At 34.3% G+C, this 22,780-nt stretch overlaps 1 protein-coding gene across 1 annotated transcript in view; it reads right to left on the reverse strand.

Moving 5' to 3' along the window:
• The window catches only part of LOC113232366 (tyrocidine synthase 3), a 47,464-nt gene that overhangs the window by 12,364 nt on the left and 12,320 nt on the right, over nucleotides 1-22,780 (reverse strand). The window lies entirely within an intron of this gene.

The following is a 22,780-nucleotide window of genomic DNA, read 5'->3' on the forward strand; positions in this document are numbered from 1 at the left end:
ATTTGTTTCTCTTCTGAGTTTGGGTGTAATTTGTAGTTGTCAATGTGTGTATGTAATGTCCATGGCTCTTGCAACACAGGGTTTCCCTAGTGGCTATAAGTGTGTGCGTTTTTATTATTATTTAAGCAATGATATTATACTATATATATAACAAACTAGTGGAGTAATTTCACAAAACAGAATTGAATATCAATTCAATAAAAATTCAAGATATTATACTTATTATAAAAGTTATCGACTAAATTTCGTTTGTAGAATCTTTAAACTTTGTCCTGAAAAGTTGTCACTTTGCAAGTGAAATATGATCGCGGCTGCGCGATCCAACATGCATATGTATAATAAAAAAATATGTTCGAGCTTTGTATTAATAATTATAATAAGCTAATGGAGTGATTTCACAAAAAATAATTGAATATCAATTCAATGAAAATTTAAATACTGTGAATAGCGACATCTCTAATCGGGGTTGGTAGCTGTAAAGGTATCTAACTGGGTGGCGAAATTCTTTCATAGATTTCTCATAGATGGCGCAACGGCTAAAACGTCAATGTAAAACCAAATACAAAGATACGACAAGCACATAGAAGAATTAGTGAGGTCCGCTGGTTCATCCCGTGGTGCTTAGTTGGTATAGCATCTGGCACGGTTTGCTAGAAAACGTCGATTCGAATTCGGCCGGATCGAAGGAATTTTTTGAAAGTGTTCGATCTTTGTATTAATTTATAATTATAATAAAAAAGCTTAAATATTTTTAAGGAAAATAAGCCAGCCATAGATATTTTTTATTGAAGTATCTTTTAACATTTTAGCGATGGTACACGATACGTTGCATCGGGATTTCGACGCTGCATTACAATACATATAAATTAGTACATGCCACGTGGTGCGTTGAAACGGCAGCAACAGAAAGCGTGCGCATCGGACTAGGGGCCAGAAAACTAAGCGGGGAGAGTGAGTGGGGAGAGAGGGGGGACTCATTTCTGAGTCATATTTCGTAGAAGTAGAATATATAGACAGATAAAAGCCGTCAAAAAATTGTACGATGGAATGTCAACCGGTTCACGAATTTAACCAACAATATTAGTCAGCCTTTGTTAATGGTGCGTTATTATTAAATAAATTAGGTACCATTTTTATCGCGTAAATTCCCAAACTACCTCGAGACTTGTTTTGTAACCATTCGAAGGCATCAAAACAAAATCATTCGGATTATAAAATCATCATAATATATTACAAAATCATTAAGTAATATACTATAATATAGTGATTTTATTTAATCGATACGATGTGTCGTACGACTGCTCATATTTTACTGCTAACAGCGTAGTATTCTACTGTATTTGAATTACTGGCCAGTTTACCATACCATGTTATTTTCAATACATTCAAGACATAAAATACTCTTAATTTTTTTACCGTTTTTAAAAAAATGCGGAGGTTTACAATTAGACTGTATTTTTGTGTGTGTATGTTTGTAGACATTTGTGAACCAATTTCGTTTATTCTCATTTTGTTGTAAAGGGGATGGATACTTTAGTAGTGATTCCATTCAATTTGAAGAAAATTTTTCACCTCTAAGGGTGGGAAATTAGGAGATTGAATTTCACCCACTTTCCGTTAAGCGAATACAATAAAACTTGGCAAATTACACAAACTTTTGTGATCGGTTTTTTTTTCTAATTCAAACTTAAAATATTTATTCACTAAGACAATATCAATAGTCTATTGGTAAGGCAAATTACAAGAAATACAAACTGAAATTATTCTGATATATAATAATAACACAGAGTGCTTATAATCGCAATTTTTTTTAAGAAAATTAATATTCATTTATAGGCTTAGTGTCTATAGTACCATTGATTTGTACCATCAATGGTACAAATGATACTACTATGTGTCCTTAGTACCATTGAAAATTATACTTGTTTATACCGTGTATTTACTTGTGAAAATAAAACTCACATTTTCTATATATTTGAATATCTCCAAATTTGTTGGTTTTATAAAGAGTGATTTTCATAGTAAGGTTTTAGTTTTTGCTTGAATAAAGCCATTTCCAATTCAGATTCGCTAACTTTTTTAACGCACACACTCAGTATCTCACTAGGGAGACCCTGTATCGCGGGTGCCATGGACACACGTATAGACAACCACAAACTACAACCGAACTCACGAGAGAAATAAAATGTAGGCTATACAAATGTTTATCCCGAATCGAACCTGTGACCTCTGCGTGACCAGCACGGTAACCGGCCGGCCACAGAGGCAGTTATTTAGTAACTGGTAGTTTATTGCATACATATTAAAGAAAAAGTTCATCCAGGGAAGTACTGCCTCCTATTTCTGCCGCCAAGCAGTAATGTGAGCATTACTGCTTTTCGTTTTTGAAGGGTAAGTGTGCTGGTGAAATTACAGGCACGTGAGACGTGTCAACTAATGTTTATTACGGTCTATTTTTTTTGTAAATTATTCACAAGTAAGAGGAAAATGTAGCAAATCCGTTGGTATGATTTTCGCATCAACGTCTCAATTCTGCGGGAGCCCTTAGGTCTCCGTAGGATACTCCATTTAGTTAGTCACATTGCCAGGAAAGAAGTAATCTGTAACAGCTGATGGTTACCGGACGGATCGACGGTAAACGTCAGCATCATGTAGACTCAAGGCTCTAGACATGGGTCTCCATGATCCGCTTCATTATGTCAAAGAGTGTCATCATGCAGAAACTGTTTCCGCAGAAGAGTCACGACCTTTAGTAATGGGGAATACGACGCGAGGAGGACTCACTAACGTTATCCCATGTTCTTTGGTACATTGTGTTTTTCTCTTTCCTCGTAACAAAACTCATTTGTTACATTATAGGCAATGAAATAACCAGACAAAAGGGTCTACCGTATTGCGCAGCATGTGTCTACGAGCATTGTATGCCCTGGATTAGTAATTGAGCAATTGCTTGAGTAAAATTGGCACTTCCGATCATCACTTTGTACTAGTCGCTAGATACGAATGCTTACTTTTTAACCGACTTTAAAAAAGGAGATTCTCAAAAGTAATTTTTTTTGTGGGTGTATGTTACGTGATCACTTCGACATTTGTGGACAGATGTCAATGGTACTTTTTTGTTGGAAAGACGGTACCTCACTAGTGGTCCCATTCGCATTTAAAGAAAACATTTGCGAAACCTGTCGCTTGCGAAGCGTTTCGCTTCCGCATTATATGGCAAATAACTAAGGAGTGGAATTACCCGCCTGCAGACTTATTCCCCGAACACTATAACTTGGGACTTTTCAAGGCGAGAGTGAATAGACATTATTTAGGTGTGCATGCTACATCGTCAACCTCATCGTCACTTACCATACGTGAGATGGAGGTCAAATGAATAAGGAAACAAATAACAATTTGAGCAAGGTTCATTTTCGTGCAAAACTCTAATCCGATTTGCCATTCTAGTTAAGGCAGTGAACAGTAACGAATTATGTTGAGTGTGTGCGTTATGTTGAGTACATGTACATAAGTAATTTCATAAATTTCATACACGAATTTATTTTTAGCCAATTATTTTAAGCAAATAACCCTTCAAAAGATTAGGAAGCATTCTTAATATAGATGAAAATTATTTACGAAATCATTTATTGCAGTTTTAAACACCTGTTAAATGAACTCATTCCTGATGCAATAAACCTGCTCACTAACATCACAATCTTAACTATGTTAACATATGCAAATGTTACATAATATCAATTTATAGCATTATGTGTTTCTTTATTCAACACAAGTATAAAAAACAATCAAGTTTTGCATAAAACACTTCTGTAAATTCAATTTTTTTATTTAAATCCTTTTTCGCAAAATGATAATATGTAGACAATATAATTAAAAAATTATTTATATGCCCATTAAGTTCAGGAATATAAGTAGTTGATAAATTTCAATATTTTGTTTACGATACCAAGTAGCGGGACAAGCAAGTCGTCCGCCTGGTGGGAAGCGATACGCCTGTCTATAATACTTTAAGTACCACTCAGAGCTTCAAATCACAAAGAACTGAGGGGAATTGCCACTGCGCCCATCACCCTGAGACACAAGTTAACAAGTGTAATGTCACCAGCATCCTTACCCTTCGAAACCGGAACGTATTAGCTTGACGGCAGAAATCGGATATAATAGTAATGATATTGCGTCAGATGATCACACCATTTGCCGGGTCTCGAACAAGGGAATTCCCTGTACTATGAGTATCAAAGTAACGGAATTCACTCCGGGGCGCTACCCAGGAAACGGAGCAATTTTGAAAAGTTCATTTTTGAAATTGGTCCTACCGCCAATTGTGCCCAGGACGTCCAGATCCAACGTCCACAGTGCAAACCGTTGGGCCACCGAAGTCGTCAATACTAAATCAAAATTTGCGTTTCAGGGGTATATAGAAAATTGAGCTACTAGCAATGGAAACTTCGGGGCACCACGTAGAACACCCAGAGAAGTAATTCGTAAAAGTTCGTTGTTATATTATGTTATAATATGGTTATAATCACAGACCACGTGGTTATAATTGATAAAAATAGTAGCCCACGTTAGGCGAAAATGTCGCTGGTTCGAGTACAACCGGATCGAAAGATTTCTTTGATTCTGTTCGATTTTTGCATCAATAACAACAAACTAGTGGTTTTCACAAAAAATAAATATTACAAAAGTTCGTTTCTCACTTAGAAAGGATGGGAGAGGATTGGAACGTAAAGAGTCTCCTAGAGGTATCTAGTTCAACTTACTGGACGAAGATAGCTTGGCTGTCCCAGGTAACAGGAATGACGCCGCGGAGGCGGACTTAAAACCATCAACTGGCGAGAGACTGCACAGGACCGAAGAAAAATCATCTCGTTTTGGGTCGCTGAGCCAGTGGATTAAGTATGTTCGTTTCTCAAATTAATCCTACAGAAAATCGTACGTATGACCTCCTAATTTAGCGCTCACAGTGTTAGTCTTTAAACCGCCGAGGTCGTTAGATTTCATCATCATCATCATATCAGCCGGAAGACGTTCACTGCTGAACGTAGGCCTCCCCCAAAGATTTCCAGACCAGCCGATTGGACGCAACGTGCATTCATCGGTTACCCGCCGCCCGTTAGATTTAATTGAACGGTTTGTACAAGATCTAAAGGCGGAAAATATAAATATAAATAGGATAGACCAAATTAATATTATAATGTTACTAAAAAAACAAACAAGTTTACTATTTGGAACGCTCCCACAATGTGTACAAAAATTGAATGTTTCATACAATATATTCAACTACCCTACAAAAATGTTAAAAATTCCAAAATACACATAAAAAAGCAAAAATGTATTGGTTTTATATACTGAACTCACCCGTAAAATCGTTGCAAGCAATTTTGTTGAACATTATATTTATATTTTAAAAACGACTCACAAACTATTTTCTTTGAACATAAGCCTCAAAACAACGAAGATTTACCTCAATAGTTAAGATTATACCGGTAAGTTTCCGTTCATAGTAATCGTACCTAGGAAGATGCTGCTACATATCTCATCTATTTATTCTTATAGATGACGACGTCCTTGGTCGAGTGACTTATACACCGGTTTTAATAGTGTCGCCATCTCTGAGGTCTCGCATTCGATCCCCGGCCGTGTCAGTGTAAAAAACTAACATTTCTAAGTGGGTTTTTTTAAAATGGGACAGCACTGGGAAATCCGAAACCATAAAAATACAAGGAAATGATCAACACTAAAAATCATTTCGATCAATTTTATTCATTTTTATAAACAACTCACGCTTGACCAAAATTGTTTTCACAAAGAAAGACTTAGTAGGTCCTAAGACAGTTTTCTTGTATCTTGTATGGTTTCGGATTTCCTCATACAGTCCCATTAAAAAAAACACTTTGTATTGTCTCGGGTCTGGGTGTTTGTGGTTTCCAATTTCCATAACACAAGTGCTTTAGTTACTTACTTTAGCATCAGGGCAACATATATGATGTTGTTTAATATTAATATAGATACAAAAGATTTGGATGATTTGTTCGTAACGAGGAATTACAATTCCGATCAGGGGCCTTACTGAAAGTTTTCAAATATGTAAACTTAACTATCGCGTTTGCGTTAAGATTTTAATTTAAACCTGTAGTAATAAACTTTCTGTAAAGAAGAAGATGAAATGAATATACAATTAAGATCTAGATAAAAATCTTAACGCAAACGCGGTAGTTAAGTTTCAATGATTATAAATTTACTCTCCTCTGAATTGCATTTAGATATACTGCAAACGAAGTCGAAAAGTACATCATCGATTAGGTAAACGGTAAAACTTACTAAGTCCCATTTTGCTCAAAAAGGAGTTTTTTCTATTTTAATTTTAATGGGAAGAACATTTATGACAAGAAAAATGTAATAAGTGCATACTTCATCATAAAACTGCATTTCGAAAAAAGTTTGTAGTTATAATTTTAACATTATAATCCCTTTGCATGTAAACAAAGAATCTTAATTATATCCATTAGTTCATTCAACTTATAAGTGAGGTTTACATTTAAACCGATGCATGCAGTCAAAATCGACTACATGCAGTCAAAGTTATGATTGCTTGCAATTAATTTAAACACGACACATAATGCACTACACGGATAAACTGGAGACATACAGTCCATCAGCAGCCTATCATTCATATTGACTGCAGCCGACACTTGCAGTTGAAGTATCGATTAAAAGTTTCGACGGCATGCAGTCTTCTGCATTGTATTTAAAATTTTATCAATTTTCATATTTAATTCAACATTGTAATTTACTTACTACTGTTTGTTCATTTAGCTTTAAGTCTTACTATTGCTTTTGGATTGACTGTAAGCAATATACTCGTACATATAAATAAATAAATAAATAAATAAATAAAAAAAAATACCGTTGTTGCCTCATTTTTTAAAATACTGTTTTTGTTTTTTTGCCGCATAAAAATTTTTGTTGATAATGTACCTACATACAGTATTTTGTTTATATTTAGAAACGTCGTATAAATAGAGAAATAGAAAACGACGGCAACAATACAGATTGTGAATATTGGCAACATCTTGTTAAATGAGAAATATTTCTCTATTATATTATAGTAGCAGTAGAGCTCCATGTAAAAGAGTTCGTCCAGGGAAGTACTGCCTGCTCTTACCTTAACCTTACCTATTTCCGTTGCCAAACACTAACGTGAGCATTACTGCGTTCGGTGCTGTCGAAATTACAGGCACATGTCACTGGACTGTCAGTGGACTTGTCAACTTATGTCTCAGGGTGACGGGCGCAGTGACGGTGCCCAATTGCCCATAAGATCTTTGCAATTTAAAACTTTGAATGGCTCTGCAACTGTTATGGATAGGCGTGTCGCTTACAACCAGACTTGTGCGACCCGCCACTCGGTATCATAAAAAAAAGAATTTAAAACACAAAAAGTCGACACAAGCAACATGTCAGTCAAAAAATGTAAAACATCTGCACTATTATACCGACCTCCTTAAACAAAACTAACGTAATCCACATTTTTAACGAAATTGAGTTATTAAACTTGAGTGGTACTGCAACTGTTAATAGGCATGTCGTTTACCATCAGGCGCATGACTTGTTCGTCCCGTCACTTGATAACATAAAAAATATGTGCTAGATAACTATACCAATTGCCTGGTCTCAAACCAGGGATTTCCTGTACTGAGCAACTGAATTCACTCTGGGGTGCTGCCCAGAACACCCAGACCAGAACCAATGTAGAAAAGTTCATTTTCTAATTTGGTCCTACCGGGACTCGAACCTTGGACCGATAGACCGATAAACCGTTGGGCCACCGAGGTCGTCGTGCAAATGGCAAGGCGTTGAAACTTGTCTCGTCATATCGCATTGTCATTACAATAGTGTATTAACTCAAAAAGTGTATTGTTTCAGAATTGATGAAAAAGAAATCTTACTCACTTCTCGTCAAAGATTATTAAAATTTATGTACAAGTTAAGGTTAGGTTTATTACAGACATCTTAACAATTTCCTATTTGTCAAATGTATTTCAAAATAATAGGAAAAAAATCATTTCATATTTTTCACTGTTTTGTTTTTTTTTCATTCAGAACTAGCTTACATAAAATTTGTCTCATTTTGAATTTAATAGATATATTTTAATTATTTTTTACAATATTCTTACGACGGTTTTGCTGACGTGTAGAGAATCAAAGTTTACGTTCAGTAATTAGATAATCTTGAATGTCATGTATTTTGAGTTACAACACTATTGTAACAGCAGTGCGATATCTCAACGGTAGAATTCAGAGAATAGACATGAATGGAGCGACAAAGAAATCGCTCCATTTATGTCCTCCGGTAAAAATGGGTGGTCTGTAGGTCTCAATACTTGGACCTTTCTTATTTCTCATTTATATTAATGATCTGCGATTCTTTATTAAGGACCATTGTTTAATAGTATTGTTTGCTGACAACACAACCTTGATTTTCAATAAAGTCACACATGACGTTAACTATGACAATATTAATGATACCCTCTCTAAGGTAGTTTATTGGTTTAATGCTAACAATTTATTGCTTAATGCCAAGAAGACAAACTGGGTTAAATTTGGAGTACCTAACGTAAAATCGACTAGTCCAAGCATAGAAATAAACGGAGAAAAGTTAGACCTTGTTAATAAAGCAGTCTTCTTGGGAGTGACCTTAGATAGTAAACTTCAATAGTTTCCACATATATCTTCCCTGGCCAGCAGATTAAGCTCCGCTGCATACGCAGTCCGCAGAATACGTGAGCTTACCGATGTTAGTACTGCTAGAGTAGTTTACTTCAATTACTTCCATAGTATAATGTTCTACGGGATTCTCATGTGGGGTAAAGCGGCTGACATTCAAACCATATTTGTACTGCAAAAACGAGCGTTTCGTTCTGTGTAACATTTAGGCTCTCGGGTTTTTCTCAGTGAAAAGTTTAAGGAGACTGGTATCATATCACAGTACATTTACTCAAATATTTTATATGCCCGTAAAAATATGCATAATTTCAATAAAAACAAGACGTCCAAAATTGAAGACTACGTGTTAGACAAAGATGTGTGGAAAGACGGCATGGCTCGAGATTCCACACAAATTTGGTTCAAAATATATTCCATAGCATTTAAGTTTATTTGAAAAGAGCAATCCCTAGAGTTTCTTGCTTGTTCTTCTCAGTGAAGTCAGCGTAGTGAACGCAAGTAGCTTAAATGTGATGTTTTCAAGTGTAAATTTATTTTACCTGTGGAATAAATGATTATTTGACCTTGACTTTGACTCAAATACATTGACCTACCACTACGTTAAATAAGTGTCACGAAGCCACTTATTTCCATAATTCGAGAAGCTCGTATTATTAATTATTAACTAAATCGCCTAATTCAATATTAAACTATCTGAAAAGAAAATTGTGATAATCGATATTGTAAAACCAACGAGAATTGCACCTATTATAAATCATTAAGTTGTTTTTGAGAGCGTGCGCGATTAACATTGAATGGAATCTTTATAATTCATAATTGTAGGAGAGTACTTAACCTTATTCCCGTAGTTATTTCGTGCACGAGGCACAATTTTATGGAAATGTAAAATGTTTATCTAATGATAAATAAGTATATTTGTAATTCGATTTTCAGAAATCCGTGAATCATAATCATCATCTACCCATAAACTGCCTCCGTGGCCGATCGGTTACCATGCCGACTGTCACACAGAGGTCCCAGGTTTGAGTCGCTGGCCGGAAGAAATATTTGTATGGCGTGCATTTATTTCTCTCGTGAGTTTGGGTGTAATTTGTGGTTGTACATGGCACCCGCGACACAGGGTTTCCATAGTGCTGGGATATGTTGAGTGTGTGCGTTATTATTATCATTTAAACTTCCCACTGCAGGACACGAGTCTTCTCTCCGTCTCCACACGTTTTCCGACGGTTGTGAACCTTCTTCAACGTGCAGCTTTCATCACAATGTTTTCCTTTAGCGAAAAGCTCACGGTAAATTTCAAATTAAATTTTAACTCACATAAATTCCGAAAAACTCAAAGATGCGAGCCCGGATTCAATCCCACGGCCTGTACTTGAGAGGCTGTAGGTCAAACCATTAGGCTATTACGGTTTATTACAGATATCCATGAATAACAAATTTTATTTCACTTATTTATGTTCGTTATGTAATTTCTCGTTAAAGGTGGCAGAATACAGGTTAGGTGGGAGCACGAAAGAATTATGTGGTCTGTGGGTGGAGCGCGTTCAAGTTTTTATAATATTTTTTACTGTGGCGTCTTTGGCTACTTAAAACTTGATTCGAAAAGAAATAAACATAAGGAAAATGTAGGGAATGAAACTGGTTTCTCGGATCGATTGAAAAAAACAAATACTAGATGATTTAGATCCGAAAGAATAGTTGTTTTATTTTCTGTAACAATCGCGAAAACCTAAGAACTCGATAATTAAAACAATCATCTAATTGGGTACTAATTTTTGACAAACCTTTTACCTTTTACCTTGACAAAAACAATGTACAGTGAAGAGCACGTCAAGCTTGACTCTTTGTACTTTGGACCGTTCTTATCATAAGCGGTATAGAGTTGGATTTAAATCTTAAGTGTCAAGCATGATCGACACGATAATTAGCAATTTCGTAAATTTAAAAAGAGTTTGTTCAACAATCGGGAAAGGGTTAAGGAAGAAAGAGATCTTTTGCATACAGTAGAGAACAGAAGGGTGAAAATGTTTGGACATACCATACGTAATGATCAATTTGTGAAAATTATAATTGATGGGAAGATAGAAGAGAAAAGAACGAAAGGACCAAAAAATTGTTTTTTTCTTTAGTTTTTATAGCCACGCACTAGGGAAACTCTGTGTCGCGTGTGTCACGGGCACACACATAGACAACCACAAATTACACCCAAACTCACAAGAGAAATAAATGTAGGCCATGCAAATATTTCTCCCGGCCCGGGCTCGAACCTCTGCGTGGTAGACCAGCATGGTCACTGTTCAGCTACGGAGGCAGTTTGCGTAAAAAAATGAAGAAGAACATCAAAGTTGAACAGCTATAAGGAGGTCAAGAAGCTGGCTATGAACCGTGAGGAGTGGAGGAAGTTACATCGAAAACAGCCTGGCTCTAAAATAGGAAGATGAAAAATCTCCACACAAAATATGCACGGTCTATCGGATATTTGTATATAGTAACAATTTTTTGCCAAGACTTTCATACACATTCTCTTTTTTATATCTACGCATCTAACCTGTACATTTCCGGTCAGTGCACAATTTCTCGACGGTCACCAACCTCACATGCAATTAAACGCAGTTAAAGTAAAATACACTTGATTAAATATCCACCTTACCTATGTAGACATGCAATTCACTGTCGGTAAATCAACTATAGGTGAAGCTATAAGAACACGAGCATTGTCCAGATTACAGATTCAAATTTAATAAAGAATTTTGATACTTGTATAATGTCTAAATGTGGCCCAGCGTGCCTGCATTCGCACTTTTGGTGTAATAAGGTCACATCTGTAAAATAGCAACTTTTCAGAAGAGAGGCTTAAATATTCTAGGAACCAAATTAATCTCTAACTTTTTTATGGTTATATAGAGTAGTTATTAGTGCAAGTTACGGTTACAGCATAAACTTGGAATAGACGAAGATAGTTGGCCGAAAACGACATCTTACAACAAAAGATCTGGTTGTAAGAAATCAAGTAGTCCAAAGAGTCCATTCTTACAAATACCTTGGCTGCATCGTAAATGACCAATGTGATCATAGCGTGGAGATCAAAATGTCAGATAGAACAAGCACGTAACGCATTTCTACAGTTGAGTCATCTACTCTGCAATCGAATCTTGAAGATCTTTACCAGGGTAATATTCAGGGTGTATTCGGTTCTTCTGTATGACGTATAGTCCTGGATCTTACACAAAACATGAGCAATCGCTTAGGAGCCTTTGAAATGTCTACAGAAGGGTCTACAGAAGAATTTTAAAAATATCGCGGACGGATAGAGTATCCAATGAATGAGTATTGCAAATCGTGAATAAGAAATTAGAGGTCTTGAGTATTGTCAAAAAATGCAAACTACAGTACTTTGGTCATATAATGCGTAATGATAAATACGACCTACTCCGACTAATTATGCAAGAGAAAATACAGGGAAAGCGACCACCTGGAAGAAGGCGTACTTCGTAGCTTAAGAATCTCCGGGCATGGTTCAACCTGAGCACAAGATCCTTGTTACGTGCAGCTGTGTCTAAAATATAGATAGCCCTAATGATAGCCGACCTCTGGTAGGAGATAGCCCCTCAAGAAGAAGAAGAAGAGTAGTTATAAAATTCCATATATACATAATTTGTATCGTGTAGAAAAAGAGACTATTTTTTCGGATCTAAATAGCTTTTTTTTTTTCGAACAGACTTAATTTCAATAGGGAAGATGGTTTCTCCGTACCACCAGTTTGAAATTTAGTTTTTTCTCTGATGTAAAATTCCAAGCAGACATAAGACTGCTGTAGCTACTAATTATACGTTTTTCATCACACATGCTCGTAAATAATATAATTGCATGGTAAGTTGACTTTTTTGCAATCCATCATGGCTGTATGCGTCTTTGCTTTTTACCACATTTTAGTTCGAGTTGTAGTATCTATGGAAGAATAGCTAACTGGACGTCTGTTGATAAAAAAAAAACAAGAACCTGCCATTTGCAATAATCATAATTGTTGTGTTGTGAACATTGACTTACAAATAAATGGACGACGGGTCTAATACAAAAACCCTTAGACTATGGAAACTAAAGGACATGTTACGTTGACATATACAAATCAGACGTTATATGTATATGATGCATTTCGACGTCGAAAACATAAACATATTATTGTCTTTGTTTAACTATTACGTGCCGTCTTAAGCCAAAAGAGATAGCATTACATTGGTCTGTGTCAAACACGGGAATCGAAAATTCGTAACGTCATTTTAAATGCCAACCGTGGCCATTTCAAGTACATGAGGTACATGATACCGTTGTCAAAGGGAAGTACATCAAATGTCAAAACAAATGTTTTTCCAAATGTATTATTGAATTATTCACATGTATTATAATTAAATTGGACAAAAATATTGACAGTGAGAATAATTAGGTATTAATAAAAATGCGACGCTGCAGCATTAAAGGATGCGGCTTTAGAAAAACTGCAAATCAATCGAATGTTACATTGCACAGGCATGTGTTATTTTTTTGTCTATAAATCACACAATAGCCCGAATATTTTATGTAATTAGACTTATTTAAGTAGTTTATATAAATCTTGCCAAATTTTGCTTTTGTTACTTTAGATTGCCTGTTTGTTTGTATATTTTGATGATTGTTGTTAACGATTATTTTGAGATAGTGTTGATCTTGCATACATATTATCGATATTCTGTTATTAAAACAATTCACTATGAGGTTTTTATTGTTTTATTATTATTATTTCAAGTTTTCCTACAAATGAAAAAAGGAAGATAGAATGGTTGGAAATCATAGGACTGCCGAATATAAACGTTGGATCAAAGACCATCTTCATTTGTTCGCTTCATTTTGAAGAGTCAAATTTTAACAGAACTTTAAATGTAACTAGATTGAGCTATGTTTTTTGAGTGTATGTTTGTTAATTTCTTTTTCACGCTGTACAGCCTAAATGGCATGATGGATTTTGAGATATGAGGTGTCGTTTGATTCGTCTTGATTGGTGGGGCTGTCATAGGTTTATCTCTTTTCAGTTATTTTTTTGCAGTCGGGTTTTTATTTTTTAAAATAATTTGGTTTTTGTAAATCTATATACATATTTAAAGGAGTACGGTCCAGAGCAATTCACTGGTAGATGGACGCATAGCAAAAACTGTAAGTACTGGAACATGATAACTTGAGGGTATGTTAATTTTATTTAGTGAAGGAGTACTAAGAACGGATTTTTCAAACTCATCCCCTAAGAGGGCGAAAACGGTTAAAAACGTTTGCATGAAAAATAATATTCCTTGAAATTACAAAGACGAAACTTTGCATAAATATTTTACAATAAAAATGGTAAAAAAATGGCATGACAGTTTTTAAAAAATGCGGCGAAATGGGGTAATAAAGTTTGTATGGTAACTTTTTAACACGTGGTGCGATTTGGTTCATACTTGAATATTTTTCATTTGTATAAAAATTGTACGCGGACGAAGTCGTGGGGAAAAGCTAGTACATGATAATTGTTGATTTCCGATAATTGATTTTTACAACTACTTCCATTATTTCTGTGTTAAAATTGCTTGATAGATTCATTTGCTTAAGAAAGCCCGGGAATTAACGGGAATACTAGAATCCGCAGAAACCTGAATAGACTTGTACTTGACGGTTAGTTAAAAGACGTTATGTAAATATGTACTAAAATGTAAGTTAAAGGCGTACCTCTTAAAGTAATTTTTATATTTTATTTAGTAAGTACAATTAATACTACGTAATGTTAAATACAAGTAAAGTAGGTATAATTAAGCAAGAATGCGCATGTCGCCAACAAACTGCACAGCAGTTTGGTGACTTTTACTAAATAAGTTACCAGTTGTAATGTTGAAAATAAATTTTTTTTGAAGTTTAAAAATGTGTGTTGACATTTATAATAATATACCACTCGAGATTAAATTATCAGACTTGTGTTTGTTTAGGCATACTTTGGTTACAGTAAACTAAAGAAACAAAAATTCAAGCCATACATTTGCATGTCGATAATGACTTATCGATAGATTATGGTACAACACTAAAGAAATCCGCCATTTGTAACTTTCAAATTTTGGTAATATGCACGTTGATTCTGTACTTAGGGCAGCTCCTTTCTTTTATTTTTTTCCATCCTCTAAGCAAAAACCACGAAAAAAATGTCACAAGTCAACCTATTCGAAATTTAAATTGTAATGTCATCGCAGTATCGCGCTGTCAGTAGAACAAATGAAGACTAAAGCGGAGGTAGCGCTCTGTATACGATTTTAGCGCCTTACAAGTGCGGACACTTTTTAGCGCGGACCCGACGTCCATATAATTGTAAGTCAATGGTTGTGAACCATATTTATTCATACAAGAAATAAAGATTGCATTTATTCTTCGCAAATGTGATGAAAAAGATTGTATGTAATAGTATGTATCACGGCCGTCCGTGCCGTCAAAGAAATATAAAACTCGAGTTATTTATATTCTAATAGACCGTCGTTAGTAATTTCTTATTTCCCGTCCTTTACACAATGTACTATTAATTTATTCTAATTAAAATAATTATATGATACGCGATTTATATCCGAAATATGTTTTGATGTAGTTCGTATTACTTTTATGATTTTCGTGTGATAAAAGCACTTTGACGTATGGATAGCAAGAAAGATTTGACCTTTCATCGCAAAATGAAGAATCATCCAGATGAGATTGTGGTTCAATGCTTTTGTCCAACAGTGTGCTATTTATTATGAGTTAATTCATACAATCCTTAGTGAAACAAAAACGATACACTGAAGGTTATATAACGACATTTCGTTTGGTATACAAAATTTGCCATGAACGAGATTTATAACTATAGCGAAAAATAATAAAAATTAAGTACATTCATTATCAATTTATTAGAACTATTATAAAGCTTCTGCGTACTTCGATTACAAAAATCCATTGTAGTGCCCCGTTTAGCTCTTGCAAGTTATCTCATTCTATGATATTTAAAATAAATATTTTATGTGACAAATGTGTAAAGTTTCTTATCCTTTCTAGTCAAGGGAATCTACCTTATGAATGAGTAGTACAGTTTAATCTGTGTCGATTTCAAGTGTCATTAATAAACAGCTTATGAAATAAAGATTATAATAATAATAATTTATTCAGTACAACGGTAACACCATAGGTGACAAAATACATACAAATTATGGTTGTGCAAAAACTGACAAAAAACAGTGGACAGGCCATCAATCGGTTCCCAAAGTAGGGTAACCCTGTACTTTGGGAACTGATGACGATCCTCCGTCAGCAAACAAAATTACAAATATTTTACAACTGGTTATGAATTCGTATATAGAATAGTGTAAATGTCATGTAAGTATAGGTAGTTATGTTGTTTGTGCTGTTTTACAGGGGGATTTTTTTTGTTTCTATTTATTTATTATGCTTTATGCTAACACTGATACATACAAATTGTAATACTAAGTAAATTAAAGAGGAAAGCGTCAAACAATATAATTGTATTAACAAAATGTTTTCGGTCTCATCTTAAGTTTGTGTTTGTAACCATTTAAATAAGCACATAAGGTTATTATTTTAGGAGATTATTCTATTAAGCGTAATTCACACACAGAAATCCAACTGAATCCACTAGTAAGAAAAAGTGATGTTCTTGAACAACTGAAAGGATTTCATAATTCAAGCAAAGATAAATAATTAATTGCTATTAGATCGACCAACATCTCGTGTCTCTCTGGTCATCGTCATATCGAAAATTTATCGTTTACTTATAGCGTTAAACACTAATGAACACTTGAGCGTGTAGATAATTGTACATCGCATAACGGGTTACCTTTGACCGACTTTTAGTACTTGTTTTTCTGATTGCAAAGGTTCAAGTTTGCCGATTTTGTAATATGTACCTTATTATCTTTTGTTTAATTACTTTATAAACATGAAAGTAGAAATAGTAGAACTGTCAAAAGGTTATTGGCAATAATTAGATTTTATTGTGGTGGCAACATATTTTGGTTCGTTCCTCTTCCAATTTGGCTGTACTCGATGCTGGCGTCTTTTTCTTATTAATTTAATAAAATACAGTCCAGTGCTCAAATTTATGCTTGCATTTTTATTTATACATGTTTTTTTACTAATTTTTGAGACAAGTAACTATTTATTTTAATTGTAAATTCGCATTACAAATATCAGATTGTATATAAATTTTTGTAACCTGCGTGGTTTGATATTTTTTTCTTGACAGGCTCATTTGATATTGCAGTCAAACTGCATGTACAATTTTATATACATAATTTTATATACTAAGCTTGTATAGTTATTATTATTATATAACGTTATATAATTATTAATCAATTAATAATTAATAATGTTAAATTTATTAATGGGTGTATACCTAAATAAAGAAACTTTTTTTATAGTAGTGTGTCCCACTGCTGAGCACAAGCTTCCTCTAACAATGAAAGGGCTTGGGCCTCCCGTGCGAGCCCAATATGGATTGAGAACTTCACACACATTGCTTAATCGATGTGTGCAGGTTTCATCACGGTGTTTTCCTTCTCCGAAAAGCTCATGGTAAATTTCAAATTAAATTTCGGTCATAAATACCGAAATAATCAGAGGTGCAAGTCCGGATTCGAACCTACGACACTTTGCTTGAGAGGCGGTAGGTCAAATCATTAGGCTACCACGGCGGCAATGAAAACTGACATTTATATTAAATAAGTAATTAATGAGAAAACAATATACCAGTTTGTTTATAAAAACTAACAAAGTGACTAAAATTCTCGTACGTACATAAAGCAACAAGTTTTAAGCAATTTGGACATATATTTTTACTACCCATAATGAAAATTTGCATTGATTTGTAAAAGGTGTACCTAGTACAAATTATTTAACACAAAAGATGTTATGAATATTAATATATTAGTTTATTGAGTATGTTCTACTGCCATGATATTAAACTATTTTTTGTGAAACAACTCCACTAGTTTGTTATAATTATTAATACAAAGATCGAACACTAAGAAAAAATCGTTCGTTACGGTATGCTGAAGACGCTGGTTCAAATCCAGCCGAATCGAAGATTTTATTTTAGTGTTCGTGTTCGATCTTTGTATTAATAGTTATAACAAACTAGTGGAGTATTTTCACAAAAAAAAAAAATTGTGAAAATACTCCACGCCTGTCCCTAACAGATTCAGTGCCACTTAGAACTCTTAATGGCAAAGATTTGAGGGGCACAGTCACTGTGCCCGACACCCAGAGGCATAAGTTGACAAGTCGCATGTGCCTATAATTTCAACCAGCACCTTTACCCTTTGATACCGGGATGCAGTAATGTTCACATTACTACTTGGCGGCAGAAACAGGTAAGGTGGCAGTACAAACCTGGATTAACTCTTTCAGAAGGAACTCTACTTTTACTAAATAATGTCATGGTTTTAAAACATTGTGATATTTCACTTAAAATTTTGTTTGTTTTTATGATGGAAATGTTAAAAGGTTTAAAATTAGTACGAAATACATTCATCTTCGTATTCGAAGTAAGAGACGAGAGGTTATTGGCAGGGTTTTCATAGTTTCCTTGAGTTTTAATAGTAGTAAACGAAGATTTCGCAAGCGTTCGTAATCTTGCTGCAATTGGCCTTGGCTAGCTGTTTCCCAATGCAGGTAGGCAGGCAGGTGTACTTAAACTAAAACTAACTACAGACATGTAATGCCCAGTCTTTACTTATGGTCATTAACCTAATACACCTTAGGTCGACGTTCCGATTCGACTTTTAAAAATTATAAATTTTTTGTCAAAAAACAGTACCTACCTCAAAATTTATTTCAATTTATTTTACATACATAAGCTAGCAACTATTATTACAGGACTAACCTAATACAATAGTGTTGCCAAAACTATCACTTGTTCGACATTATTAACTACAATGAAATTGGGCCCTTGTGGCATGGTGTCCAAGTTGCTGGCAGCGTTCCCCCTTTATATTGCTATGCTAATGCGTTGGGCAAGGTAGCTGCCGGCCCTTGGGTATTATATATTGTATCTACTAAAATCATATTAAATATATTACATTACAAACTGTTATTATATTCCATAACACATTACAAATAAAGCTATTTTATTGTACTTACACAGAGAACAGGCATATAGGTCAAAAAGTTGTGGAATTACATCTAATTGCCAAGTTTTCTTGGAATCGGTTATTGGAAAGTAGGTGAAGTCTAATAATAAGTCTGATTCATCCCCCAATTTGTAACCCTTATAAGTGGAATATATATTCTTCAAATTTGAATGAGACCACTACTCAGTCAGTTACCCCCTTTCCAACAAAAAAGAATCATGGAAATGGGTTCACAAATATTGGGTAACCGCGTAACATACACATAAAAATAATCTAGCCGAATTGAGAACCTCCTCCTTTTTGAAGTCAGTTGAAAATATTTAAATCGATTAAATGTTTCTATATAATAAATGGAATTTAGAAAATGCAGAATAGAATACAAAAAAATCTTTTTTAATTTATTTTTTTTATTTTCGCATTATATGCGCAAATTTTAAATTTGTATTCAATATTTTTGTATCACCAAGTGTGTAATCGCAAGTGATATAGAGTTATATTAAAACTAAGATACTTATTAGAAAGATAAAATACTAGAACTGGGGCTAGTTCCCTAGTTCTAGGATCTAAGCTGCTGCTGTTGATTTATGTTATTGCTTTGTACTATACGCTCGGAAAGTGCTTATACTTTGAAACATGGGTCAGAAAGAATGTCATTCCATAATTCATTCATACGTAACAGCGCGTTTGTGCGCGGCTTATATGTATACAACCGCGCTGCTACATTTGTATGGAGTTGGTGACCATACTTGTATTATTATACTACTTATCGATGCCTTACTTTCTCAAACTCGTATCTTATAAAGAGTAATCATTCAGGATATGGCAAAACTTTCTATTTATATTGAATTTCTTTCCAAGGGTGTTAATTTGGATGCATTACTTTAAGAATAGGTAAAAGTCAATATGTGAATATGAAGGAAATGTGATGTGAAATCCGCCTGCAAAATTTGTATATATAACCCATATTTTGCATTTCAGTAACTTTGTGCTTTAAGATCATCTTAAGATACAAGTTTAAGAAAGTAAGATGACTTTATGTCATTTCTGTCATATTTTAACGCGGGAGGAAAAAGTGTATCTAAATCCGTAAATCCTTTTATGAAGATTATGTAAGTAAATCAAGTTCTAACCATGGTAACCATCATTATAGGTCAAACGACAAAAAGTTTTTCCTCCAAGTCAATGATATTAGCCTTTCTGATTCATAATTTTAAAAAGAACCAAGTGGAAAACGCGCGCACGGGAAATGCTTGCAATTTTCAATTTGTGTTTAGTTTATTGATTATTATGAGTGTAGTATAAAGCACCATATATCACTCGGATGAAAGTGTTCAATGTAGTAAGTAGTGAACAATGTAGTAAATATGTTTCAAACAAAGAAAGAAGTAACGAAAAAGAAAGTGCAAATGAACGACCACATAACTTTATTAAGGATACGCGCTTGCAACCTTTTCAATCAAAACAAGGAAAGATACTGACATATGAAGAGGCTGTATGTTGGAACCTTTGCCTAGTTACCCAAAATAAATGTCGGAAATATATTTTTTTTAAATTTCGAAAATATTTACAATTTTGATTACAAAGTACAATTTTCGTACATTTTTTTTGTACCAAATATGTCAGGATTCGTTAAGATGCACACGGCACTCTGAAATCTCAACATATTTTGTCTTATTTCTCAGAAACTAACCAGCAGATCGAGCTGGAGTTTCCTTTATTTTAGAATACTATTACGGTACAAGTTTTTGGGATAATCAGTTTTTATAGTTATTAAATAAATACTGGTAATCCGAGGTACACCCGCCATATTGACAGTCAATACGGCGAGTGTACCTTTGATATTGCTATAACTTCGTTCTGATGGAGGTACAAATTTTTTAAACACAGGTACTAAATAGTACAAATTAGGTACATTTTTTGATACCAAATTTGTCAGGATCCGTTAAGGTACACCCGCCATTCTGACTCTCACTTAGTTGGCTATGTTGTCAGATCTTAGATTTAATTTTTAACTGACTTCACAAAAAGGAGGAGGTTTGTAAATTTGACTGTATGTTTTTTTGGTATATATGTAAAGCTTTCTACACACCTGACGGGTTAGTATAGGCGGCCTTGTTTCTACAATCATGTACAGGATTAGATTAGAAATAAGGCCGACACGAACCTTGTGTTAACGCCGGGTTAGCAGGCTCGGTGTGTAGAAAGCTTAACGCGATGACTCCGATATTTGTGAACCCATTTTGATGATTCTTTTTTTTTGGAAAGAGGCTACCTCAGTGGTGGTCCCATTTTAATATGAAGAAAATATTCCACCTCTATGGGTGGGAAACCAAAGGTGAATAACTTTTGACTCTGTACTAAGATTATTCATCAACAGTTTAATTGTCCGACATTTTTTCGTAATTTGTCTTCAATAGATTAATTTTCTGACAATTTTTACAAAATCATAATCATATACATATATTATCTTTACGGTGGCCATTTTGAAATTAAGAACGGATTCAATTACGATTTTGTTTATTATTTTTTCACTTCGTTTTGACCCTTGCCATATTACAGAATTCGTATCTGACAACATAAACATTATTGATTATCTTGTGGTGATCTCACTCTTGTAATCAATCTTGTTTATTTTGACATAATAATACTACAAAGGTCGGTTTTTAGTACTCTGTACTGAGATTATTGTGTTTTATACATATAGGTAGCCTATTAGACAGTTTAGTTTTAGGTTGAAATCATAAATTCGTATCCTTGGTATAATAAAGCCACATGTCACTGACCTATATTACTACTTATTACATCAAAGATGCGAATTGTTGGTTCGCTGTGTTATATCTAGTGATCATACACGTATTCTTTATCAAATTTTACCTCATAGCATAGGGCAGTTTACAAAATTGATTATAGTTTCACCTACTGTAAATTTACCGACAGAGAATTGCATGTCTAAGTAGGCAACGTGGATAATTAATAAACCGTATGATGTTTTTGACTACGTTTGCATGTGAGCACTTGAAACAAATAATCTATGTATGAAATTTTATAAGTCTCCTTTTTCTGCATAAACCTGTTATAATATCGACTGATTTCTTTAGTAGAATCTTTAAGTGTCATTTTGTAGAAGTGGTCTTATTACACCAACGAAGCCTTGGTTCACATGGCATTGTCCTGCGCGCTTTTTAACGTATTCGAATATAAACAGATAGACAGCGGGGTGATCACACGATATATTTTCATGTATCTGTGGTGGATTCACGCTTTGTTGCACTTTTATATTGGCATAGAAGACGCCAACGGCTTTGCCACCGGAAGATCAGAAGGTATTGGATTTATAAAATTCCATAGTTTTGTCCCACAAAACAAAAGGACCTTTGTTCTACTAAAGATATCAATAAATAAATCGTTGTCCACAGAAGATTCGCCGGTCATTTTGTGTTAATAAAATTATGCGTTCCTTCCAAAAGATACTTCAAAAAACGCCGCTTGTTCGGTGACTATTCGATAAAAAACGTATGATTTCACGCCGTGTGAACACTATGTGCCACTGCACACCGAATACGTTAAAGTTCATTCGAGTTGCTTGATAAGTCCGTTGCGTATTCGATAAACGTATAGAGCTGCGTACGTTGCGATTTTGCAGGACAAACACCGTATGAAGGGTTCTATATCTAATGTATACGCTACTGTTTATTCGGTAAGATTTGTACTGCAAAAAAACGTGTAGTACAATGCCGTGTGTTTCGGTGCGAATTTAAATGTTCTTGGCGCATTTTATTTTACTTAATTTATTACTTTTATTTTATTTTACGTAATAAGACTATAAAATTGACAACATGATTTAAGATTAATTAAAAAAGAAATCGACAACAGCAAAACAAAAAAAAAAA

Source organism: Hyposmocoma kahamanoa, unplaced genomic scaffold, assembly GCF_003589595.1.
Source record: "Hyposmocoma kahamanoa isolate Upper Pololo Valley unplaced genomic scaffold, ASM358959v1 76, whole genome shotgun sequence".
Lineage (NCBI taxonomy): Eukaryota > Metazoa > Arthropoda > Insecta > Lepidoptera > Cosmopterigidae > Hyposmocoma > Hyposmocoma kahamanoa.